A 20,850-nucleotide genomic window follows, 5' to 3' on the forward strand; every position below is an offset into this window, starting at 1 on the left:
GGACGCAGCTCCGCCGCTCTTAATTCAACATATGGGGACGCACAAAAATATTTAGAAGCCAGTTTGATAACGTGGCCATTTAGCAAAGCAATGATAGTAGGTTCCTCCTCAGGCCTATGACCTTCCCAGCATGGACGTTTGACCAGGTTCACAGTGTGAGGCATGAGCTCCTTCCTGTGCAGCAGGACTCAAATCCAATCAGAAAGTAGCTGGTTACCCCCATAACAACCATGCCACTATTGTACTCATGTGTATATCTCATCTGCAGATCAGTTACTGTAGCGGGTTCCAGTTCTGGGTAAGACCACTGAGGCTTCTTCTTGGCAATAACGCCTTCCGGCACTATGAAAGCTGTCCGGGGCCGTGACATGCTGTTTTATCAGTGTGAATTGCTTGCTGACATTGGCTCTGCTTCTAAACCATAGACTGCGCTATGGCAGAGCCTCCTTAGCTACTGTGGTCTCCCCTGGCAGTTATTTCTTCCCTCAAATCTTGGTCAAAATTGGCCTGAGTTTATGGTAGGATGAAGCCAATTCTCAGAAAACAGACTGCCTACACATGGCGCTGAGCCTACGCATACCCCAGAGCACAGCATAGCTTTTTCCTTCTGTGACCAACAGGGCCACCATGCTATGTCCTTGCTTATATGTCAGCCACTCCAACAGGATTTTACATCAGGAAGAAGGAAGGAGGGGCTAAGGATTCAGAGTCCCTTCCCTCTGACATCTTTGTTCCCATCATGAGGCCAAGATTCCTTCCAGAAACATTTCAACTCTGTTTCTTAGCAATCTCAATATTTCCTATAGGAGTAGTGGCAGGATGATATAGACTGGGGACAGGGACATCAAGGGAAATCAGTTGGCAGAGAAAGCCTGGAAGGCCTTCCTTTCCCCACCCTGGGCTTCACATAGCAAACTGCCTGTTCAAGCAAAGCCCACACTTTACAAACAAGGGAGACACAGGCTCCCTTTCTCCGACCTTTTTCGTCATTGAGATTACAGGGTGCCCCTGGGGATGCTTTGCATGGATGGAATTACAGTCTGATAAAGCCAGGAACCACTAGGGTTGCACAAGAGGGTTAGTTAGGGCACACATTTTTACTGTAAATGGGGTTTCTGATAAGATTCCTAAAGAAGCACAGGTAGTCATCTGGGGAGAGAGTAAGGCCATAAATAAAGGTTCATTGTGTTAGAATCCTTGATCCCCGGATGGTGAGAAGCTGATTAGGGTCCTGGGTTCCTCTCTCTTTTCACGTCCTCGTCATTATCCCCATCTTTCTATCCTGCCTCAGAATGTGTTCCCTCAGATCCCTCTGCTGAAAACCCAGTTCCAAAGGTAATGTTCTTAGGAGGTGAGGCCTCTGGGAGGCGACTAGGTCTTTAGAGTGGAGCTTTCAGGAGTATGCTTGGTTATCTATTAGAACATGGCCCAGAGACTTTCCACCAAGTGAGGGCACACCTAAAAGAAGCCATCAGTGAAAATAAAATGAATGAAATTTATGCCCTGGCAATGCTGACGCATGCATGGGCAGTCCGTATATGGCGGTTCTGTTGAACTTACCCATATTGGGTTTCACGGTCTAAGTTGATGAGGACAGCTGACCAGGTCTCTTCCTCAAGAGGGCACCAGATCTCATTAGAGAACCCTTACCAGAAACCAAAGCTGCTTTGACATTGGCTATGAACAATAAATGCCTTTCATTTCCACGGCAGTCTGTGGTCTTCTTTGTAGCAGTTGGGACTGAGCTGTGGGTGCCGCTAGCTCCTGTCTAGAGGGCCAGGAGACTCTTCCTGTGAAGATTCAGTAATTACACCTCTGCAATTGTGACTGCATGTGGATGGCGTGTGTGAGTGGCTGGACAGGAACGAAGTCAAGGAGGCTGGAGGAGCAGGGACTGAGTCAGCCTTGAAGCCAGGTCTCCTTGGCCCCAAAGGACAGGAAGGAAGAAGTGCCTTTGGAGAAGAGAGAGCCACAGGAGGCAGAGAAGGTCAGGAACTGGGATGTAAGCAGATGCCGTTTAGACTTGCCGACTGGAGGGACCAAGGACAAGCACTGGCTTTCTAGACGAAGGACAGGCTCAAGGCATGATTTGCCTCTTCTCTTCCGGAACCCACTTTCCCAATGGGGCTCTAAATTCTCTCTGCTGCTTATCTTTTGACTGCTTTCCTATCAACAGGATATCCTGGAGAAGGAAGGGAAAGGGGGTGACACTCTTTGGGGACATTTGGTAACTGAGGGCATGAGCACTGGGGTGTGGGTCAAGGACACGGGCAGCAGCCTGGGAGGACTCTTCAGAGACCTCCACTCAGGGGAAGGTAGGAGTCTTGACTTCACAGCGAATAATTTCAGCATGAGTCACAGTTGGGGTTCAGTAGGAAGAGTGGTTGTTGTTGTTTTGTGGGGGAGGGGTTAACTTGTGGGTGTTAGGGTGGGGTTAGTAAGAAAGCACTTAGGGAAAAACGTGGACGTGGGCTTCGCAAAGGAGAGCGATGCCCTATGGTTTCGGTGGCCCTCAAGTCACTTCTCAAAGAGTTCTTGAGAAACTTGTCTGCCTTCTTCTCTGCCCTCCTTGTCAATAAATGAGATTGTAGAGCCGCTGCAGGGGTGCCTAGGATTTATATTGGTATCTGATGAGATAACTCAGGGTCACAAGGTTTGCACAACTGGGTTAAGCGATGTCTTTCACTGTAAATGAGGTTTCTCGTGAGATTCTTAGTGAATCACAGGTTAGTGCTGGGAAGGAAGGCCATATCCGAAGGCCATACACACTTAGGTCTTAATCACAATCAATTGCTATTTTACTATTCTTACTAGTGGTCTATCTGTGTAAAAGGGATATTGTCTCAAGATGGGCAACCTTCACATCAAAAAATTAGTTGTGAGGAATTCTTTTATATTTGTATTATTATTCTTTCATATATTACATCCCAACCAGTTAACCTCCCTCCTCCCCTGCCAGTCGCTCCTTCCACCTCTCCTCTCTCCTGGATCCACTCCCCATTCACGTCCCTTCAGAAAAGGGCAGACCTCCCAGGGATACCAACCAAACATGGCCTATCAAGTTGAAATGAGATTAGGCACATTGCCCCGTAGTAAGACTGGATGAGGCAACCCAGTAGGAGGAAAAGGGGTCCCAAAAGCAAGCAAGAGTCAGACAGCTTTCACTGTTAGGAGTCCCACAAGAACACCAAGCTACAACCATAACATATATGCAGAGGGCCTATGTCAGTCCCGTGCAGCCTGTCAGTTCAGACTCTGTGAGCCCTGGTTAGCTGGTTCTGTGGACTACAATCCTTCCTCCCTCTTCTTCTGTGGGATTCTCTGCCTAATGTTTGACTGTGGGTCTCAGCATCTGCTCCCACCAGTTGTTAGATGAAGCTTCTCTGATGATCATGCCAGGCTATGGTCTACAAGTACGACGGAGGATCATTAGGAGTCATTTCAGTGACTATCCCGTGCCTCCCACCAGCCATGTTTGGGTCTACCCTAGGTCTCTGGGATGTCCAGCCTCTGGTTCCTGGCCCTCTTATGGGATGTGTCTCAAGTTGGACCAGTCATAGGTTGGCCACTCCCATAAGTTCTTTTTAAAAAAAAAGAAGAAGAAGAACAGATCTTATCCCCAGGCCCTGCTGAAGTATTAGGTCCAGGTTCTTGTGTCCCATGGCCAAGAACTGGACCAGGGACACAGAGTTAGAAATAGGAATAGACAGCTTATTAAGAAAAAGAAAGTGAGAGTGGGAGTGGGAGTGGCCTAGAGAGCTGAGCCATGAGCCCCAAAAGTGTTAGGCTATGAGCCACACGGCCCTTAGAGACCCATTGCACAAGGAAATTCAAGAAATTCCCAAAATCTTAAATGCAGTCGCCACTAGGGCACTTGAGCACAACTCTTCTTTGAGCACACACACACACAAACACACACACACATGCACACATGTACACACATGCACACACACTCACACATGCGCACACACACGCATGCACACACACACGCAGGGTATCTGTGCGGCGCTCAGCCTTAAATGGGACATCTCTATTGAACCTCCTCTACCCATGGCCCCGGGATATCAAGGACGAAGGGACAGAAAGACTGTGGAGCCAGAGGTCAGGTAGTGCTGGAGACAGAATGTCTTCTGGACGTGGCAAGACCATTGCGCTCTGCACGCATGGCAGCTGCGACTGCCTGCGCAGGACCTGTACAAGTTCAAGCCAGCCCACATGGATGTGGGGACACAAGCTCCCTCCCCAGCCGACGGCAGCTGGGGCAGAGTGAGTTGGTTTTCTTTAGGGATGCGGTCTCTGGTAGGCTGACTATGCCCCAGTGCCTGCTCCTGTCCTCATGTGTGTGTGCAGCACCGATTAGACTGAGTGGATTATTTTAAAAGAGAGAGATAGTGCATAAAGTTGAAGGAAACTGGGGGGGGGCTGGGAGGAGCTAGAGGGGAACAGTGCAGGTAAATATGATTGAAATACATTGTATGCATGCATAAAATTCTCAAGGAATAAATTTAAAATGTATGTGAAAGAGAGTGGAGGAAGTGGAGGGGGTGGGGGGACGTTATCTCCATCCTGCAGTAAGGCCAGTGCAGAGCCTGTAAGAATCAGAGACCAGAGACAGAAATAGGCTCAGTCTATGATGCCAAAGTCCCTCTCCTCTACCTGGATTTTATCTCTCCCTGGCTCCCTGCCTGTCCTTCCCAGTAATCCTTGCCCTGGCCTGATCCTATCATGCTCTACACATCAAGAAGGCCCAGGCAGTTAGGAACAGAGACCTAGAGCCCAGTGTGTAGCGCTTCTGCCATGCCCAGGATAGGGGGGGTCCAACCAGGAGACTTGCTTCTCCCAGGAAGCACAGTGGTCTCCTTGCCCCCCAGAAAACAGCTCAGAGGCAAGACTGTGCAGACCTAGTATAGGTCCATCCACTAGTACCTACGCAGACATTGGTCTTGTTTGGATTGGATTTGGGTTGGCTGGCAGGTTAGCTTAGGTCTGCAGTCTCTCTCAGTGATGCTTACTATGCTATATTGAACAGTTCCACCTGGTACAAAGTAAAGATCCTGCCCCAAACTGCCAGTTAGACCCCCTGGACAAACAGCGATTTTTCCTTTTGTGTTCTTTCCTGACAGTCTCCTGGACATTGACCCAAAAGACAAAGCTCACTGCTTCTAGAGTCCACTGCCTGCTTCAGGATGCTGAAGGCCAGGGCATTCAGAAGCACGTGGCCAGACTTCTGTGTGCTCAAGACTTTTAATCTCCTTAATTGAAATTGATTGGCCTGTTGGGGCCCAGCTCCTCACTGAGCTCCACACTGAGCTTTGGCATGTGGGCAATGGCAGCTTATTTCCTTTAAAGACCAATTGACCCGACATGGTGATGTCCAGCCTCTCCTTGAATATCAACCCCTTTCCCAGCTTGGAACCAAATCAGAAAATACACACAGTTATAAAACAGCTTGGGAGCAACAAAAGCACCTGATAAAATAAGGAGAGAATATTCTTGTCTCACTGTGGCTAAGCGCTGTATAAAGGGCAAGTCAAAATACCATTAGGAAGAAAAGATGCCATCAAACTGGAGTTGGGGGTGAGGAAGGTGGGGGAAAGCAATAGCAGAGGTGGGGAGAGGAGGGTGCCTTCTAAAGTGTGCAAGATAAACAGGCTGGCCCAAGCATATCTAAGAGCCAGCTGCAAAAAAAGATAAAAAGGGAAAAAAAGTGAAAGCCTGTCTCAAGTTAAAAGAAAACCAAACATAAGAGAATTGTTTGAGCGAAGGGATAGGTATTCGCCCACAATTCCACTGAAGTGGCTGCAGTTGGAATACAAACCGGTTTGGCAGGTTTATATTCTATCTTCTGGCAAATTCTTGCTTACCAGACTGATCCTATATTCTGGAAAGCCCCCTTGAAAAACTGTGTCATGCTGCTGGGTCATTGTAATAAGTGGGACCTGGGCTTGAAATAGCTGTGCCAGGGTAGCCAGCTTACTTTTCAGCTCCTATTCCCAGGCTGTACCCCTGCTAGCCACACAGCGGGGGCACCAGCATGCTAGAAACAAGAAAGGGACTCTTGGAGGTTGTTCAGCGGAGAGCTGACAAGTCAAATAATCACTAATAACAAACCCATTCTCATGACTAGAGATCAAGTCCAGATTTTCATTTATCTATTTGTGTGTGTGTGTGTGTGTGTGTGTGTGTGTGTGTGTGTGGTGTGTAGATCAGAGGACAATTTGAGGGAGTCAGTTCCCCCCCCCCTTTTTTTTACCATGTTGATCAGGAGATAGAATTCAGAACATTGAGCTTGGCGGCAAACAGCCATACTGCCCGAGCCATCTCACCAGCCCCAGCTTTTTAAAAGGGAGAGGGAACCCCATTTGTTTGCTGTTGGAAAGTTCAATTTTCAAAGCCATTCAAGGAGAAGGTAGGCATTAGTTTCTGTGCTGTCTGTAGTGAAAGCAAAGCATTTCTCTTTTCCTGTATTCAGCCAATAGGAGCTGTGAATTAAATCAACTAATTCAAGGAGAAAACACATGACCTTAAGCTGCTCACTTGTAGTGAGAAAAGCCTCATAAAAAGTGAGTGTGCAAGGAAAGGCACAGGAGATAGGTGGATCCCTGGTGCTCTGGCCAGCCAGCCCAACCTGAACTGAAAGCCTCTGGTGCCTGTGACAGACCTATCTCAAGGAAACACAGCAGATGACTCTGGAGAATAACACCTGACGTTGACCTCCGGCTTCCACAAGAATGCACACATATACATATGCACACATATACACATAGAGACACATGCACACACATGCACATACATATACATGCACACATATACACATGGACACACATATACACATGCACATACATATACATACACACATATACACATGCACACACATATACATGCACACATATACACACATACACATGCACACAGAGACACATGCACACACATGTACATGCACACATATACACATGAGCACACACATATACATGCACACATATACACACACATACATATGCACACATATACACATGCACATGCATACAGAGACACATGCACACACATATGCATGCACACATATACACACATACACATGCACACACATACACATGCACACACATGCATGTACACACACAGAGAAATGTGCATAGAAGTTGTCAGACATGGGGACTGGAGAGATGGCTTTGCAGTTAAGAGTGCCCACAGCTCTTGCAAAGGACCAAAGTTTGATTCCCAGCACCCTTGTTGGGAAGCTCACAATCGCCTATAACTCCAGATCCAGGGGATCTGATGCCCTCTTCTGATCTCCACAGGCACCTGCAGGCACCTGCACAATTGTGTGTCTACACACACACACACACACACACACCTTTAAAAAAAGCCATACTTCTGCTTGCAGAGAGCAATAACCTAAAGTGACTGGACAAAGAGGGACAGTTTGGCTGCTAGGGACTGCATTTGTGAGAAGGTGACTAGGAAACATATGGTGGCTCTAAGTCGCTGCTTGACATTTGTTGTGTAAGCTATCTTGGTGTCAGGACCAGAATCTGCCCCAGGTACCTTCTGATCAAACCCAGATGAGGCCTGAATCCTGGGGTGAGGCCTGAATCCTGACAGAGTGGGTGGCCTAGGGGTTGGCCACCCAGAAATGTAGATGTATTTTAAGTCCTGTCCCCCAACACACACACTATTGGTGGCTATCAGTGTCACAGGAATAACCTGCTTTGGGAGACTGGAGTGTGATGTTGCAGCTCAGGCCAGAGCACTTCTCTACTGTGAGGTTTTTAACTGTCTTGCTTTTTCATATATGGATCAAAACCAAGTGAGCAATATTTATGGTCCTATCTGTATCAGAGCACATGGGGGGGGGGCGACGACTGAGAGATGGCTCAGAGGTTAAGAGCACTGGTTGCTCTTCCAGAGGTCCTAAGATCAATTCCCAGCAACCACATAGTGGCTCATAGCCATTCATAATAGATCTGGTGCCCTCTTCTGGTCTGCAGACATATGTGCAGGCAGAACACTGTATACAGAATAATAAATAAATCTTTTTAAAAAAAGCACATGGGGGCAGATACAGTGATAGGGACTGAATTATGGTTTCACATGTGCTAGTCAAGTGCTCTACCACTAGGCTTCAGCTGAGGTCGAAGATTTTGGATAGCATGGACGAGTTCTTTTTTTTTTAAATTGATTTATTTATTAAAGATTTCTGTCTCTTCCCCGCCACCGCCTCCCATTTCCCTCCCTCTCCCCCTCCCCTGATCAAGTCCCCCTCCCTCATCAGCCCAAAGAGCAATCAGGGTTCCCTGCCCTGTGGGAAGTCCAAGGACCACCCACCTCCATCCAAGTCTAGTAAGGTGAGCATCCAAACTGCCTAGGCTCCCACAAAGCCAGTACGTGCAGTAGGATCAAAAACCCATTGCCATTGATCTTGAGTTCTCAGTAGTCCTCATTGTCCGCTATGTTCAGCAAGGCAGGTTTTATCCCAGGCTTTTTCAGACACAGGCCAGCTGGCCTTGGTGAGTTCCCGATAGAACATCCCCATTGTCTCAGTGTGTGGGTGCACCCCTCGCAGTCCTGAGTTTCTTGCTTGTGCTCTCTCTCGTTCTGCTCCTGATTTGGACTTTGAGATTTCTGTCCAGTGCTCCATTGTGGGTCTCTGTATCTGTCTCCTTTCCTCGCCTGATGAAGGTTAATATTCAGGAGGATGCCTATATGTTTTTCTTTGGGTTCTCCTTATTTAGCTTCTCTAGAATCACTAATTATAGGCTCAATGTCATGGACGAGTTCTTAAAGTTTGCACATTGCTACGTGGCCATTGTGAAACCCTTGAGCCCCCGTAGGGTACTGCATGCTGTGCGGGTATATTAGTCCATCCTTAGTTGCTATAACGAAACATCTAAGTCAGGTACTTATAAAGACACAGCTGTCTAACTCACAGCTTTGGAATCTGAAGGTCCAAGATCACAGAGCCCCATCTGCTTGGCTCTGGTCAGGGCCCTCTGATTATGTTACAATGTTACCTCGCAGTGCCAGCTCACAGAAGAGGAGGAGATCAAGTGTAGGCAGGATGGCGGAGAGAGTTCAAAAGGGAGTTTGCTTGTTTTAGAAGAACTTCCTCTTGCAGGAACCCACCCCCAGAAACCACTATCCATCCCTTCTAAGAACAACTGCCCTGGGGTGGAATCTCAGCTCGCTGGACTTCATCTCTGGCAGGCTCTACCACAGCTGAACTTCACCACACCAAGTGCCAGGCCATAGCATATGAGAGACACACCCAAATTGTAGCGGACAGCAGTAGACCCAAGCCTTGGGATTATACTGTCACCAAAGCTTGCAGCCAGCACAAGTACCAAAAAGCCACAGAGTTGTTCTTTTTCCTTTTTTTATTAAGAATTTTTTTAATACAATCTTTTCTCATTTTACATAGCTATCCCCATTTCTACCCCTAACCCACCCCTATCCACTTTTCAGAAAGGGTAAGTCTTCCCATGGGGGAGTCATCAAAGTCTGAAACTTCACTTAGAGGCAAGACCAAGACCCTCCCCCCTATATCTACGCTGAGCAAGGTATCCCTCCAAAGAGAACGTGCTCCTAGATGCCAGTTCAAGCGCTAGGGATAAATCCTGGTCCCACTGCCAGTGGCCCCACAGACTCCCCAAGTCTCACAACTGTCCCCCACATTCAGTGGGCCTAGTTTGGTCCTATCTAGGTTCCTTGCTATCAGTGAGCTCTCACTAGCTCAGTCAGCTGCTTTCGTGGGTAATACCATCATGGTCTTGACCCTAGAAAAAAACTATCCTGAGTGAGGTAACCCAGACCCAGATAGACAAACATGGTATGTACTCACTCATAAGTGGATATTAGACATAAAGCAAAGATAACCAGCCATTACTCCACAATCCCAGAGAAACTAGGTAACAAAGAGAACCCTAAGAGAGACATACATGGATCACTCTGGGAAGGGGAAACAGACAAGCTCTCCTGAGAAAATTGGGAAGTTGGGGGAAGGAGGGTGGAAAGGGAGGAGGAGGGGAGAAGGGGGGGAAGGAGGAGAATATGAGGGAATGGGAGGCTCAAGAACGGTGAAGAACAGAGAGGGAGAGAAAGGAAAGGGATTTCTTGATTGCTTCCTTGATTGAAGGGCTAGCGAGAAACCTGGTGCTAGAGAAAATCCCAGGCATCCGCAAGGATGACCCCAGCTAAGACCCTAAGCAACAGTGGAGAGGACGCCTAAACTGGCCTTGCCCTGTAATCAGATTGATAACTACCTTAATTGTCATCATAGAACCTTCACCCAGCAACTGACGGAAGCCGATGCAGAGATCCACAGTGAAGCACTGGACCGAGCTACTGGAGACCAGTGCAGGAGAGGGAGGAGCACAGAGCTGTTCTGAAAACAGCAGATGATGGGCGACAGAGAGATGGTACTGTGGGTAAAAGTCTCTGCCACCAAGTCTGAACCCCAGCTTCAATCCCGAGAACCCACATGGTGGAAGGAGAGAACCGACCCCACAAATTGTCCTCTGGCCTCTCCTCATTTTTTTGGTGGTGCAAACTCCCCTCCACTTAACAAACTAATTAATTGGATGATAACCGTTTTCAGTATCCAGAATCTAACCACACAGGGTCTGTTCCCAGCTTTTCGTGGGAACTAGCCTTTCTTGTTTTATTTTCCCAGTCCCCCACCATTGTCCTAACTGAATTTCTACATGGAACCCCTCCCTCTCTGTTTGAAATATGTAAAATTTATTTCTTCTTTTTTTTTTTAACCAAACATTTTCTGAAAACTGACTCAATATTTCCCCCTCTATCTATTCACATATGGGTCCCTTACCTTTGTCTTTGTAGCTGAGCTCTTGAGTTGACCTTTCTGCCTTTATTTATTTATTCATGTTTGTTTGCTTATTGGTGGTGTTTCTTTCTGCCGCCCCCTCAACACTGGCAGGCAAAGTGCATTCCTGCCCTCACTGTGCTCTCTTGTCTTTTAGCCATTCCACTAAACTGGAGGGAAAGAAAAAAAAAAAAAAAACCTTGAAAGGACTGGCCAGGTCCAACCCTTTCCCCCGGGACATCTCATCTCCACCTCCAGGTATTATGACCATTTTGTTCTATTAGCAGGGGTTGGGGGAGGTGTGGGGAGAGGTCTGCCACAGCAGGACTCTGGCTCTGTGGATGGGAGCTATGCATAACTAATGAACAGGAAAATTGGTATCAAAACAGCCCCATGGGTCTCAACATGTTTCTAATAATTTCTGAATCTCCCCATCTTCTTCCCCGACACGTCGTCTTTCCTTCCGAAACGAATTCTCCAAATCCTCACGGAGCCAGGAACGTTTTTTTAAGTCTGTGCATTCTCTTCTTTCCTTTCCAGATTCTCCGTCAAACTGTCCACATTCTCAATATCTGGTTCGGATTCAAACTGTGGGTGCAGCAATGCCGTAGACATCCAATAGCCCAGGAGACTTGAGAGCAGTCTCTTGTGCTGCGAATACCACATGGAAGGAACACCAGATGCCTGTGTCCGATATGATGTAATAATGCTCAAGACGGTTGTCCACTTGTCCAGTGCCGCATGGATGGAAGGAGACAGACCAACATAGGAACCCGAGAGCTTCTGATTGTATAGCTCCTGCCAGCTACTGAAGGAAGGAATGAAAAATAAAGCATTTGGGTTTTCAGCTCTAGTAAAGTGCGCTCAGCACTAAAGCCTAGAGTTCTTCTCAGATGAACATTTCACGCGGCTAGTTCTTGGTAAGTCTAGACGCATTATCAGAAAGACTCCCTCCCCCAGTTTAGCAGGTTTTCAGAGGCCAGTTCTCCTGACCCGTGCACGTACTTGGAATCCAGTTGTGCCAGCAAGGATGGGGAGGTGCACTAGATAGTGTTTCTGTCAACTTGGCAGAATCTAGAGTTATCTGGGGAAAAGCACTCTTTTTTTTCTTGCTTTTTTATTAATTTTACTGAGCTTCACATTTTTCTCTGCTCCCCTCCCTGCCTCTCCCCTCCTCTTCAACCCTCTCCCATGGTCCCCATGCTCCCAGTTTACTCAGGAGATCTTGTCTTTTTCTACTTTTTTCTACTTCCCATGTTGATTAGATCCATGTATGTCTCTTTTAGGGTCCTCATTGTTGTCTAAGTTCTCTGGGATTGTGAATCATAGACTGGTTTTCTTTGCTTTATGTTTAAAGCCACTTATGAGTGAGTACATATGATAATGGTCTTTCTGGGTCTGGGTTACCTCACGCGATATGATGTTTTCTAGCTCTATCCATTTGCCTGCAAATTTCAAGATGTTATTTTTTTCGTCTGTGTAGTACTCCATTGTGCAAATGTACCACATGGAAAAAGTAATCTTAACTGAGAAAATATCCTCACGAGAATGGCCTGTATTGAGGTCTATGGTGCACTTTCTGGATTGGTGATTGATGTCAGAAGGCCCAGCTGACTGTGACCCTGGGCTGGTGCTCCTGGGTCCTATAAGAAAGGACCATGAGGAACAAGCCAGTAAGCAGTGCTCTCCATGGCCTCTGCATCAGCTCCTGCCTCATTTCTGCCCTGCTTGAGTTCTATCCTGACTTCCTCTGGTGTGGAAGTGTGAGCAAAATAAACCCTTTCATCCCTAAGTTGTTATGGTCATGGTGGTTTATCACAGCAGTAGTCACCCTAACTAAGAGAGGGGACACAAAAAGTAAGTACAAAGATAGATAGAGGGGAACCATACAGTGGGGAGATGTATCATTCCCTTTACACTGGTCACAGTTGTGTATTAGTTTATGACTTATAATGCATTCAATAAAACAGGAGCTAGGGAGATGACTTAGTGAACTCAGATAAAAGTTCTTCCTGCACAAGCATGAGGAACTGAGTTCAAATCCCTAGTACCCTTGTGAAAAACCAGATATAGACACATTAGCAACGGTAACCCTTGTGCTATGCGGGGAAAAGACAAGAGGAATATTGGGTGACTGCTCACTGCTAGCCTAGCTCCAAGTTCAAGAGACCCTGTCTCAAGGGAATAAGATAGAAAGTGATAGAACAAGGCATCCAACATCCTCCTCTGGCCTCCACTCACCCCCACCCCTACCACACGCACATACGCCATACACAGACATACATATACACATAATACATACACACTCACACACACCAAGAAGAAAGAGAGAAAGGAAGAAAGGGAAGGAGGGAGAGAGAGGAGAGAGAAATTACAGCATCTGTATATAGTGGAATGCACCTGTAATATTTAGGAGACAGGAGGTTCATAATGTCCATGCAGATGCATCTACACAGGGATTTCCAGACCAAATTGGCTACATGGTAAGAACCTATCAAAATAAGAGCTAGCAACAGAGGTGATGCCGTATTTTCATCACAGTGTATATTCCTCTTCCTATATACACAAGATACTACATAGCCAGCCTTCTTTGCCTCAGATTAAGTCATTATGGCTGGGTTCTGACCTAAGGGATGTCGGCAGAAATAATACATACCACTGCCAGACTCGGTCCTAAACTCCCAGGTCATCGTTTCTATGCTCTACCTCTTCTCTGGCAAACTTTTGACGTCATGTGATGACGGTGACCCCATCCCAAGGTGGCTGGAACCCGAGCCAGTTATTGGAGGAGAGACGTTAAGCAGTACCATGGAACTCACATCAGTGACCTGTTTTAGGGAGCCCCAAACAGTGAGTGTCTTTGTTAGTGCTCCATGGCCTTACCTTTTCTCTACACATTTCCTACTACTCAGTGAGACACGTATCCTGACTAACACAACCTTCATATACACCAGGGATTCTCAGTGTCCCATGGAAATCCTGAAGTAGTCTCTCTGACATTTCAGTGTTTTCCCTGACTAGATTCTTTTCAGATTCTAAATTTGTCTGACATGTTTCTGGTTCCTCCCTGCGGTCCAACCTATGAATTATCTCTGTGTTAGTTTCTTATGCATTGATCTGACGATTGTCTGACAGAAGTGGAGAGGTTCACATTTTCAGGGGATATTCGGGCCCACCGTGGTGAAGAAAGCCTGGTGGCATTCACATTGGCAGGAGTGAGTGGTAGAATCTCCTCACATCGTGACAGATCAGGAAACAGACTGTGGCTAGCACAGGAGACAGGTACCGTCGTTAAAACCACCTCTAGTGACCTGCCAGCCTGCCCCCAAATGGCTCTGCAGCCTTGGAAACACCTGGCCAGCCAGATGTTGCAAATGTGAGTCTGTGGCGCTGTTTCAGGTTTGAATCATAATATTGTCCCATTTCCGATCTCTGTGGTGTGTTTGTCCCAGGGGAAGTAAACCGAAGAATTCATCAGAGAGTACAAATACTTTACCTTCTCACTGAAACAAAACCTGCAAAAGACGGAGACTCTGTAACAACTTTATTTCCCCTCAGGGGCAAGTCTGCCTTTTACTATCCTAATATTTACTTGCTATTATCGTGAAACTTTGGGTAAGCCATCAGGGCTGAGTTGTTCTAGGCAAGTGTTTCTCCTAACTGGAGTTTCTCCATTTAAGTATTAAAATGCTATTTGCTTTAAGTGCTTTGGAAAACATTAAATATTAAAAACGAAGCATAATAAATGGAGTACAGTGGCAAATCAGACCTTCTCCTGGTGATTCAGGATTAATCTACAGCCCTTGAATGGGCTGTGCTCCCTGCAGGGGCTCCGACTGTCCCTGCTGCCTGAAACAGTCTTTGCTTAGTTAAATCATTATCATCTTTTGGATGTCAACTGAAAGCCGTTTTCCCTCAGGCTCAGCGTTATACATTTCCTAAAACTCACCAAACTGCTCACATCCAGCAAGCGGAATTTTGTGGCGAATATATTAGACCTCAATCATGCTGATGGAATAAGAGGTCCTGGCAGACCGGGGGATACTCGGAGGGAGAGCATTTGTATAGCATGTATGAGGTCATGAGTTCCATACCGCAGCACTAACAGATAAATAATGAAATTCTGCCAAAGAGATAACCCCTTCCTAAATATAAAGTGTGTACATAGCAACTTTATAAGACTGGGGGAGATGGGGTGGAGGTACCATCACTATGAAGAAAACTCTACATTGTGACCGAGTGACCGAGGTGAACTATAGTGGTCATAAGTCATGCTGCTGGTGCCCACCCTCGATATGATTGGCTGAAAATGATATCTGATGCCTCTGGTCTTTCTCCTAAACATCCTCCCCTCAGTCTGCCTGTGAGGAAAAACTGCAGTAGAGGGGTATCCTACAATAAAAGAGAAGAGACACCGATTCCCCCACTCCTTAAATGTGGGTTTTAATAATGATTTCCTTCTGAATGTATAGTAAAGAAAAAAGCAAAGGTCAGAACTTGCAAAAGAGAAAGGTAGTGAACGATACCTAACACGTGAGTTCAAGGCCAACGTCCTCAGTACCAAGTCACTCTGGAATCCTTGCCATTCTGTGAGGAGAAAGAAGACACTTCCTTGACTTCTGTGGTCTTCCCTCTAACATCCAGTGTCTTAGTTCAGGATTTCTATTGCTAGGAAGAGAAACCATGACCACAACCACTCTTATAAAGGAAAACAACTCATTGGAATTGGCTTACAGTTCAGAGGTTTAGTCCATTATCATCATAGCAGGAAGCTGGAGAGGTAGGTAAGAGTTCTATCTATCTTGATCTGCACGAAGTGAATTCCCACTAGACCAGGCTAGAGTAATTAAGACCTCAAAGCCCTCCCCCAGTCACACTTCCTCCAACACCACCACACCTACTCCAACAAGGCCACACCTCCTAATAGTGCCACTCCTTATGGACCTCTGGGGGCCTTTTATTCAAACCACCACACCCAAAATACTCATCTAATCGTGAAGAATCCCAAGGGATTCCTGTTGTAGCTTGATTGGTAGAGTGCTGGCCTAGCAGGTATTAGGGCCTGGGTCCAGTCCCTGGCACTGCATAAAACTGAACGTACTGGCATGTGTCAGCGATCTCAGCACCTGGGAGGTGTAGGCAGGAAGCTCAGGAGGCCAGGTAACCCAGCTAAGATCCTGTCTCTAAAAGAAAAAGGAGACAGAGTCACTCTTTATGATAGCACAGAAAGAATTTCCCTGCCTTGATTTACTCAGTGTCTTTCATAATAGAAACACAGACTACGTAATGGGATATGGATGAAATATTCAAGTTGATTCTGAAATAGCAAGGCCAGCTTCATGGGATTGTGGTCAGCTCACACACACTGTCTCCACCAGTATTCACATGGTTGATGACGTGTGTGTGTGTGTGTGTGTGTGTGTTGCTTTTCCTACTGTATTTATCATATTTTTTTTTTTTAGACAGTCTCTCTGTGTAGCCCTGGCTGTCCTGAAACTTGCTATGTAGACCAGGTTGAGCTTAAAGTTGCGAAGATCCACCTACCTCTGACTTCAGAGCCCTGGGATTATAGGTGTGTACCACCATGCCTGGCCATAATTAGTTCCCAACTTTATTAAAAGCCACTCATCATCGGGCGGTGGTGGCGCATGCCTTTAATCCCAGCACTCGGGAGGCAGAGGCAGGCAGATTTCTGTGAGTTCGAGGCCAGCCTGGTCTACAGAGCAAGTTCCAGGACAGGCTCCAAAGCCACAGAGAAACCCTGTCTCGAAAAACAAAAAACAAAACAAAACAAAACAAAACAACAAAAAAAAGCCACTCAGCTACATATTGAATGGCTGCATGGTGTGTGGTGGTCCATGTCATAATTTACTCATCCATTCTCCGATTGTCAGACATCTGGGTTGTTGCTAGTTTTTGACAATTACAAATAATGCTAACAAACATCATTGATGGTTCCCTTAGCCCAAATCTCTAGATGTGATGTTATTATGTGAAATGTACACACATTGATTTTTATAGGCTTTGGGGAATGTAGGAAGTGTCTCGTCTTCTCAGAGTCAGGTTCTGCGACCCTGGCGGTCAGGAAATAATTGATCAGGCCCTCCCTGATCCAGCTTTTGATCCTATCTTCACATATAAGCATTCTCCTGCCACCCCAAGTTCCATTCAAAGTGCAATCATTAGCTCCATAGGGTACTATGATTCCTCCTGGGGAGACAGGCACCTAGCCTATAGTGAAGAAAGGTGAGAACCAGAGTTTGGTGGACAGCGTGCATCCAAGGTGGCTCTGAACCACCTGTCACTCCAGCTTTAAAGAATCTCATGACCACATGCACATGCGCACACATGTACACGGATACACACCTAAGTGCATAAATACATAATAAAAATGTTTTTAAAGGGAGAAGAAAATACATGCATGTGTGTCTTTGTCACTTTCTTATTGCTGTGAAGAGACACCATGACCAAGGCAACTCACAAAAGAAAGCATTTAGTTGGGCTTGCTTACAGTTTCAGATGGTGAAAGATGGACAAGACCATGTCCCCAAAACCTTTGAGCTCTTTATAAGTTCTTCATGCACATGTAGTGACTGGAGTGAGAAAGTGACCATCATGATGGGGAGCATGGCAGCAGGCAGGCTTGGCACCGGAGCAGTAGCTGAGAGCTCACATCTGATCCACAGGCAGCAGGTAGAGAGAGGAAGATTAGGCCTGGGGTCTCTGGAAACCTCAAAATCTATTCCCAGTGACACACCTCCTCCAACAAGGTCACACCTCTGAATCCTCCCTAAAACTTCCACCAGCTAGGGACTAAGCATTCAAATGTCTGAAGCCAAGTGTCCCTTCTCATTCAGGTCACCAAGCTGCCTGAAGCACTTCTCTAAAGAGCTCGAGGGTTTTCGGGGACATGTTTTCACCCATCTTGTCAGACGCAGACCTGCTCATAACTCTTTTGCCCTTGGTTTGGATTATATATCCACTAAGCTACGGTTCTCTTGAAATTCCCTAAAATGGCTTTTGTGCTTGAGACCTCTGATCCTATAGACAACAGAAGCCCTAACCCGAGCCTGATTTTTCTTATCCTTTCCATAGAAGGAAGCGAGGAAAGACAGACAATCCAACTGTAAAATTTTATAGAGAAGTAACCCAACCCTGTTTAAAGTTGGCTGAGCAAAAATGGGCCTGAGGGCTGGGCTCTGGGACAAAGTTGTACAGGCGGGTCTGTCTTTCCAACAGGACTGCCTATGTAAACTGATTCATCATTTCTGACCTGGTAAACATTGTTTTTCACGTTGATTGTGGTAGACAGAATAATGACTCTCTCAAAGTGCTAAATTAACTAGGTAAACACGAGAGGGAAGATATTTTACCTTTCTACTTAGCAGAAGGTACTAGAGCAGGTAGGTTCATAGACATTCAAAGTGTAGTAAAGGTCATGGGGTTGGGGAAGAGGAAGGAGGAAGAGATTAACTAATGGGCTCAGACCTTCTGTTGGAGGTGATGGAAAGGTTTGGAAACAGAGTGATAATTACGGCAGCCCATTACAAAGGTAGTGACGTCACTGAGTTCTGTGAGTTTCAATGAAAGTTTTGTATTATTTTTGTTGCATATTATTTTACAGCAGTAGAAAACGGGGAAGGAAGAAAGGTGGAGCATGGGAGAGCTTTATGCTTGGATTTGATCCCCAGTAGCACAAAAAGAGAGGGTCAGGGAGAGGTGAAAAGTCAGAATCTGGAAAGGCCTGTGAACAAGGACAGAGGCTGGAGTTGGGCAGCATACTCTGAAGGCAGAGTAAATAGACACAAGTCAAGAAGTGTGGGCATGTGTGGCTTCCAGAAGCTGAGAACACAAGGAAACCGACACCTGACACCCACCCCAGGCCTGCTGAGACCTTGATCCTGGCTGACAAAGACTCATTGTAGGCTTCAGACTTCCAAAACTATAATGAATGTGTGAGCAGGTTTGGAGAGATGGCTCAGCAGTTAGGAGTGCTTACTGCTCTCCAGAGGACCTAAGTCCTAGCACCCACCCAGGGTAGCTCACAGATGCCTTTGACTCCAGTTCCAGTAACCTTCTTCTGGCCTCTTTAGACATCTTCACACACACACATTTTTTTAAAATATTCATTTATTATGTATACAATATTCTGTCTGTGTGTATGCCCGAAGGCCAGAAGAGGGCACCAGACCCCATTACAGATGGTTGTGAGCCACTATGAGGTTGCTGGGAATTGAGCTCAGGACCTTTGGAAGAGCAGGCAACGCTCTTAACCTCTGAGCCATCTCCCCAGCCCACACACACACACATTTTAGAAATAAATTTGTAAGGATTATTTTTAAATGTTCACTTACTGTATGTGTGTGTGTATGTATACATGAAGGTCAGAAGACAAAAGGCGTAAGTTCTTTCCTTCCGCCGTGAGGGAATTGAATTCAGGTCCTCAGGTTTGCCACCAACACTTTTCCTTACTGAGGGTTTTTTTTTTCTGTTAACTATTATGTTAGTTGTATTTTGTTACAGCAGCAAAAAGGGAATTGTTACATAGAAACGATTAAACCTTGTTATTTCAGAATAAACCTCTAGCCAAGACTCACTATCCCAATTTGCAAATGATCTAAGAAATCGAATAAGCTTATGGTTTAGTTACAATAGCTAATACTTGGCAGAAAGAGCCCTATGTGGTTTGAATGTGTCCTGGTGAAGTTCATGTGTTGGATCCTTACTTCCCAGTGGGATGGGATAGAGTGAAGCTTTTGAGTTGTGACTGCGGCATGATAGGGAAGAGCGGCTTCCCTGGGATTCTAGGTTAACTCCTGTGGGTGTGCTCTCTTACTCTCTAGGAATCAGATAAATCCTCCTGAGAGTAGGTGATGAGAAAGTTAGTACTACGTGGGTTCTTCCACTCACTTTTCCGCTGCTATCTTACAGCAGGGGTACTTGCCAGACGAAACCATTAATCTTAATCACAATGATGGGGGGAAAAATCTAATCCTTAGATTGAATTAAGAAATGAAAGGCTTTCTATTGGGTAGTGGACTAGATGGAGTGATAACATCCTCCAGAGGACCCTAAAGTATTGAAAAACACATTGTCCAGGACATCGGCATCCTTAAAAGTGTCCCTGTGTTAAAAAGTGTCCCTTTTCTCATCACTGTGCAATTGAAGGGAGGTTGGTGCTGGCTTATAGTTCTGAGGGACAAAGAAAAGGGTGCACATCATGACAGGGAGCCTGTCATGACGGTGGCACTGGTTCCTGTCTGTGCTGGCAGAAGAAGGAGGCAGCTGGTCACATCACATGGGCAGGCAGATCACAAGCAGAAAGATCGAAAAGAGGTGGGGCTATCCCACAACCTCCACAGTGGCCCACCTCCACAGCCCCTCACCAACCAGGTCATCCCTGTCCCGAAGGTTCCATAGCTTCCAAACACACCAGCAGCGAGGGGCTAAGTGTGTGCGAACCGTTTCATACTCTAGAGGAGTAGGGCAGTATCAGCAGTATCAGCCCTAGAGGACCTCGGAACTTCCTCTCTGACCGCGACATCCCTGTTAACATCAAGATCTTCTGTTCCTAGATAGATCAGGGTGGTGTTTCCCTCCCACCAGAGGCCCACAGGTGACTAAAAGCCCCACGAGTCTCTGGGCTGCATTCCAAAGCAGCATTTTGTCGGTTTACCCATCAAGTTGCTGTCAATCAAGTCACATAGGTTGAGGGCTGTTCCCGGAGCTCCACATGGCTCCTGCATGCTGAGACACTGAGCAGGTGAGACAATTTCGCCAGCAGCGTCACAGCCGCAGACACTACCTCTGTTTTCTCAGAGTCCTGAGCAGGACCACAGTGGCCCATGGTACAGGTAAGCAGGTGTCCCAATAATCTCAAGTGTGTCTGTCCTCTGTCAAGTAGAAACGGACCCAGAACAGGAAATGGAAATTAGGTGGGAGTGGCCAGTCCCAGGGTGTGATTCAGATTCCACCAATCACTTCTTCCTACATGGGGACAACACCCTCCCCCTTTGTTAGGTCCTGTGTTT

This window comes from Microtus ochrogaster, chromosome 16, assembly GCF_000317375.1.
Source record: "Microtus ochrogaster isolate Prairie Vole_2 chromosome 16, MicOch1.0, whole genome shotgun sequence".
NCBI lineage: Eukaryota > Metazoa > Chordata > Mammalia > Rodentia > Cricetidae > Microtus > Microtus ochrogaster.